Below are 6,550 nucleotides of genomic sequence, written 5' to 3'. Positions count from 1 at the left end.
CGAAGGGGAGGAATTTCAATTTCGGCTGCATTGAGGGTAGCTGCCCGCTGTTGTGGGTTTTTGGAGCCTGAGCCCGAGCGGGCCGTCGGTTCCCGAGGTGGGCAGGAGTCGCTGTGTCCATTCAACTTGGAGCTGCCCTTGTGCACGATCAAGGAGGGGTATTATCCGCCACGGGGGCTTAATTTTCGCCTAAGGGGAGCGATTTGGAGGCCGTGGCCGGGTGAGGCGCGCCTTTCGAAGGGGAGGAATTTGAATTTCGGCTGCATTGAGGGTAGCTGCCCGCTGTTGTGGGTTTTTGGAGCCTGAGCCCGTTCAACTTGGAGCTGCCCTTGTGCACGATCAAGGAGGGGTATTATCGGCCACGGGGGCTTAATTTTCGCCTAAGGGGAGCGATTTGGAGGCCGTGGCCGGGTGAGGCGCGCCTTTCGAAGGGGAGGGATTTGAATTTCGGCTGCATTGAGGGTAGCTGCCCGCTGTTGTGGGTTTTTGGAGCCTGAGCCCGTTCAACTTGGAGCTGCCCTTGTGCACGATCAAGGAGGGGTATTATCGGCCACGGGGGCTTAATTTTCGCCTAAGGGGAGCGATTTGGAGGCCGTGGCCGGGTGAGGCGCGCCTTTCGAAGGGGAGGGATTTGAATTTCGGCTGCATTGAGGGTAGCTGCCCGCTGTTGTGGGTTTTTGGAGCCTGAGCCCGTTCAACTTGGAGCTGCCCTTGTGCACGATCAAGGAGGGGTATTATCGGCCACGGGGGCTTAATTTTCGCCTAAGGGGAGCGATTTGGAGGCCGTGGCCGGGTGAGGCGCGCCTTTCGAAGGGGAGGGATTTGAATTTCGGCTGCATTGAGGGTAGCTGCCCGCTGTTGTGGGTTTTTGGAGCCTGAGCCCGTTCAACTTGGAGCTGCCCTTGTGCACGATCAAGGAGGGGTATTATCGGCCACGGGGGCTTAATTTTCGCCTAAGGGGAGCGATTTGGAGGCCGTGGCCGGGTGAGGCGCGCCTCTCGAAGGGGAGGGATTTGAATTTCGGCTGCATTGAGGGTAGCTGCCCGCTGTTGTGGGTTTTTGGAGACTGAGCCCGTTCAACTTGGAGCTGCCCTTGTGCACGATCAAGGAGGGGTATTATCGGCCACGGGGGCTTAATTTTCGCCTAAGGGGAGCGATTTGGAGGCCGTGGCCGGGTGAGGCGCGCCTCTCGAAGGGGAGGGATTTGAATTTCGGCTGCATTGAGGGTAGCTGCCCCGCTGTGGTGGTTTTTCGGAGCCTGAGCCCGAGCGGGGCGTCGGTTCCCGAGGTGGGCAGGAGTCGCTGTGCCCGTGAGGCTGCCTGGCCGAGTCGGAGTGCTGTGGGACGGCGGGGAGCGGGTTTTCCCGGGCGAGGGGGCGATCCCGAGGAAGGGGAGCGATTTGGAGGCCGTGGCCGGGTGAGGCGCGCCTTTCGGAGGGGAGGAATTTGAATTTCGGCTGCATTGAGGGTAGCTGCCCGCTGTTGTGGGTTTTCGGAGCCTGAGCCCGAGCGGGGCGTCGGTTCCCGAGGTGGGCAGGAGTCGCTGTGCCCGTGAGGCTGCCTGGCCGAGTCGGAGTGCTGTGGGACGGCGGGGAGCGGGTTTTCCCGGGCGAGGGGCCGATCCCGAGGAAGGGGAGCAGTTCCGAGGCCGTGGCCGGGTGAGGCGCGCCTTTCGGAGGGGAGGAGTTTGAATTTCGGCTGCATTGAGGGTAGCTGCCCCGCTGTGGTGGTTTTTCGGAGCCTGAGCCCGAGCGGGGCGTCGGTTCCCGAGGTGGGCAGGAGTCGCTGTGCCCGTGAGGCTGCCTGGCCGAGTCGGAGTGCTGTGGGACGGCGGGGAGCGGTTTTTCCCGGGCGAGGGGGCGACCCCGAGGAACTCGGCCGGCGGGGAGGCGTTCCGGCCCGGGCGAGGGGCGCGGACCCGACCGGAGACGTCCAAAACCTTGAAAGGGGTAAGCGGGAAAAGGTCAGCAAAGTGCCCGAAGCAGTAAGGCGAAAAAGCCGTCGGAACCTCCGAAAATGTCCAAAAGCGTGAAATCAGTAACCAGGAAAATGCATAAAAATGGCCAAAAGTGTGAAATCAGTAAGCAGGAAAAGTCGGGAAAAGTGTCTAAAAATGCTTGGAAATCTGAGGAAAATGCCCGAAAATGAGGCCCCTCGGTCGGGAGGAGGAAGTCGAAAATCCCCGTGCCCGACGAGGGAAGTCAGTAACCAGAAGGAAAAACTTAGAAAAAAATTCTAAGTGTCAAAAAAAATTCTAAGTGTCAAAAAAAATTCTAAGTGTCAGAAAGGGAAATGAGTAACCAAGAAGAGAAATGAGTAACCAAGAAATCAGTAACCAACAGGAGAAATGAGTAACCAAGAAGAGAAATGAGTAACCAAGAAATCAGTAACCAACAGGAGAAATGAGTAACCAACGGGAGAAATGAGTAACCAACGGGAGAAATGAGTAACCAACGGGAGAAGTCAGTAACCAACGGGAGAAATCAGTAACCAAAGGGAGAAGTCAGTAACCAACGGGAGAAATCAGTAACCAACAAGAGAAATGAGTAACCAACGGGAGAAATCAGTAACCAAAGGGAGAAGTCAGTAACCAACGGGAGAAATCAGTAACCAAGCTTATTTTTGGTTGGTTACTGACTTCTCCGTTCAACTTGGAGCTGCCCTTGTGCACGATCAAGGAGGGGTATTATCCGCCACGGGGGCTTAATTTTCGCCTAAGGGGAGCGATTTGGAGGCCGTGGCCGGGTGAGGCGCGCCTTTCGAAGGGGAGGGATTTGAATTTCGGCTGCATTGAGGGTAGCTGCCCGCTGTTGTGGGTTTTTGGAGCCTGAGCCCGTTCAACTTGGAGCTGCCCTTGTGCACGATCAAGGAGGGGTATTATCGGCCACGGGGGCTTAATTTTCGCCTAAGGGGAGCGATTTGGAGGCCGTGGCCGGGTGAGGCGCGCCTTTCGAAGGGGAGGGATTTGAATTTCGGCTGCATTGAGGGTAGCTGCCCGCTGTTGTGGGTTTTTGGAGCCTGAGCCCGTTCAACTTGGAGCTGCCCTTGTGCACGATCAAGGAGGGGTATTATCGGCCACGGGGGCTTAATTTTCGCCTAAGGGGAGCGATTTGGAGGCCGTGGCCGGGTGAGGCGCGCCTCTCGAAGGGGAGGGATTTGAATTTCGGCTGCATTGAGGGTAGCTGCCCGCTGTTGTGGGTTTTTGGAGCCTGAGCCCGTTCAACTTGGAGCTGCCCTTGTGCACGATCAAGGAGGGGTATTATCGGCCACGGGGGCTTAATTTTCGCCTAAGGGGAGCGATTTGGAGGCCGTGGCCGGGTGAGGCGCGCCTCTCGAAGGGGAGGAATTTGAATTTCGGCTGCATTGAGGGTAGCTGCCCCGCTGTGGTGGTTTTTCGGAGCCTGAGCCCGAGCGGGGCGTCGGTTCCCGAGGTGGGCAGGAGTCGCTGTGCCCGTGAGGCTGCCTGGCCGAGTCGGAGTGCTGTGGGACGGCGGGGAGCGGGTTTTCCCGGGCGAGGGGCCGATCCCGAGGAAGGGGAGCAGTTCCGAGGCCGTGGCCGGGTGAGGCGCGCCTCTCGAAGGGGAGGAATTTGAATTTCGGCTGCATTGAGGGTAGCTGCCCCGCTGTGGTGGTTTTTCGGAGCCTGAGCCCGAGCGGGGCGTCGGTTCCCGAGGTGGGCAGGAGTCGCTGTGCCCGTGAGGCTGCCTGGCCGAGTCGGAGTGCTGTGGGACGGCGGGGAGCGGGTTTTCCCGGGCGAGGGGGCGACCCCGAGGAACTCGGCCGGCGGGGAGGCGTTCCGGCCCGGGCGAGGGGCGCGGACCCGACCGGAGACGTCCAAAACCTTGAAAGGGGTAAGCGGGAAAAGGTCAGCAAAGTGCCCGAAGCAGTAAGGCGAAAAAGCCGTCGGAACCTCCGAAAATGAGTAAAAGCCCGGAAGGAGTAAGGTGGAGAAGTCAGCAAAGTGCCCGAAATGTCCGAAGCAGTAAGGCGAAAAAGCCGTCGGAACCTCCGAAAATGAGTAAAAGCCCGGAAGGAGTAAGCGGGAAAAGTCAGCCAAGTGCCCGAAATGTCCGAAGCAGTAAGGCGAAAAAGCCGTCAGAACCTCCGAAAATGAGTAAAAGCCCGGAAGGAGTAAGCGGGAAAAGTCAGCCAAGTGCCCGAAATGTCCGAAGCAGTAAGGCGAAAAAGCCGTCAGAACCTCCGAAAATGAGTAAAAGCCCGGAAGGAGTAAGCGGGAAAAGTCAGCCAAGTGCCCGAAATGTCCGAAGCAGTAAGGCGAAAAAGCCGTCAGAACCTCCGAAAATGAGTAAAAGCCCGGAAGGAGTAAGCGGGAAAAGTCAGCCAAGTGCCCGAAATGTCCGAAGCAGTAAGGCGAAAAAGCCGTCAGAACCTCCGAAAATGAGTAAAAGCCCGGAAGGAGTAAGCGGGAAAAGTCAGCCAAGTGCCCGAAATGTCCGAAGCAGTAAGGCGAAAAAGCCGTCAGAACCTCCGAAAATGTCCAAAAGCGTGAAATCAGTAACCAGGAAAATGCTTAAAAATGGCCAAAAGTGTGAAATCAGTAAGCAGGAAAAGTCGGGAAAATGCATAAAAATGGCCAAAAGTGTGAAATCAGTAAGCAGGAAAAGTCGGGAAAATGCATAAAAATGGCCAAAAGTGTGAAATCAGTAAGCAGGAAAAGTCGGGAAAAGTGTCTAAAAATGCTTGGAAATCTGAGGAAAATGCCCGAAAATGAGGCCCCTCGGTCGGGAGGAGGAAGTCGAAAATCCCCGTGCCCGACGAGGGAAGTCAGTAACCAGAAGGAAAAACTTAGAAAAAAATTCTAAGTGTCAAAAAAAATTCTAAGTGTCAAAAAAATTCTAAGTGTCAAAAAAAATTCTAAGTGTCAAAAAAAATTCTAAGTGTCAAAAAAAATTCTAAGTGTCAAAAAAATTCTAAGTGTCAAAAAAAATTCTAAGTGTCAAAAAAATTCTAAGTGTCAAAAAAAATTCTAAGTGTCAAAAAAATTCTAAGTGTCAAAAAAATTCTAAGTGTCAAAAAAATTCTAAGTGTCAAAAAAAATTCTAAGTGTCAAAAAAAATTCTAAGTGTCAAAAAAAATTCTAAGTGTCAAAAAAATTCTAAGTGTCAAAAAAAATTCTAAGTGTCAAAAAAAATTCTAAGTGTCAGCGGAGGAAAGTCGGTGGGGAAGGGGAAAAATCCGAAAATCCACGCCGGGTTGGAGTTCCAGGGCCCCGCTGGAGGGGTGGGAATTCGCCCCGGCGCCTTGCCCCGTTGCAATAAAGTGTCCGCAGCCCGAAAACTTTAACTTTGAAAAATCACGGAAGTCGGCAAGGGGGACGATCCGAGTACCGTTTGCGGGCTTTCGGTGCCTCATCGTCGGACTGAAATTTCAAATTCGCCCCCAAAGTGCAACTCGTCATTTTCGGCCGGGGGGGTTGGCGGGGTACCCGGAGATTTTCGGGAACACGTTTTTTAGAACAAAATGGCGGCTCGGGACCACTTTGAGACAGGCCCGAGGAACGGTTCCAAAGACGGTGGGCGGCAATTTGGAACTCGTGTGCATGCCAAAGAGCTCTCGGAGGTCGGATTTTGAACACTTTGTCGAATTTTGAACACTTTGTCGAATTTTGAACACTTTGTCGAATTTTGAACACTTTGTCGAATTTCGAACACTTTGTCGAATTTTGAACACTTTGTCGAACATGCGAACACTTTGTCGAACTTTTGAACGCTAACAGTCGAACTTTTGAACGCTAATAGTCGAACTTTCGAACGCTTTGTCGAATTGTGAACATGTTGGCCGTGACATTCGACACTCGGGCGATTAAACACTCGATAATCCGCCCATTTTAAGTTCGACACTCGGGCGATTAAACACTCGATAATCCGCCCATTTTAAGTTCGACACTCGGGCGATTAAACACTCGATAATCCGCCCATTTTAAGTTCGACACACCTGGGCGATTAACACTCGATACTCTGAGCCCATGGTAAGTTCGACAGTCTGGCGATTTTTGTGTTCGATACTCTGAGCTGAATTAAGTTCGACAGTCTGGCGATTTTTGTGTTCGATACTCTGAGCTGAATTAAGTTCGACAGTCTGGCGATTTTTGTGTTCGATACTCAGTGCTGCTTTTAACTTCGACACTCTGGTGGCGATTTGTGTTCCTCGACACTTTGGCGGTTGTGTTCGACATAGTCTTGGCGACTTCCTACCAGACCTTCCGATCTCTTCGCGCCAGTTCTAACTGTCCAAGGCCTCCGGGCCCGAAACGTCGGAGGGCGGGCAAAGGCGGCGCAGCCCGGGGCCGTCGACCCGGAAACGGCCGTCCCCCCTCCGCGGGTAACCTCGTCCTGGCAGGCCAGGCAGGCTCGAGAGCCCGGTTCCCCCGGGAGTAGCACGGAAGGTAGCGGGCTGTCCCTTCGCCTGTGCTAGCCCGGAACAGTCGGCCGGTGTGTGCAGAGAGGGGGGGCCCAGGCGTGCGCCCCCCCGCACGCCCGGCGCGGGGCAGCGACGCGCCGGGACCGGCGAGCTCCCTCGATCGATGCGG

Source organism: Stegostoma tigrinum, unplaced genomic scaffold (genome assembly GCF_030684315.1).
Source record: "Stegostoma tigrinum isolate sSteTig4 unplaced genomic scaffold, sSteTig4.hap1 scaffold_418, whole genome shotgun sequence".
NCBI lineage: Eukaryota > Metazoa > Chordata > Chondrichthyes > Orectolobiformes > Stegostomatidae > Stegostoma > Stegostoma tigrinum.
Note: the sequence above shows the minus strand (reverse complement) of the source record.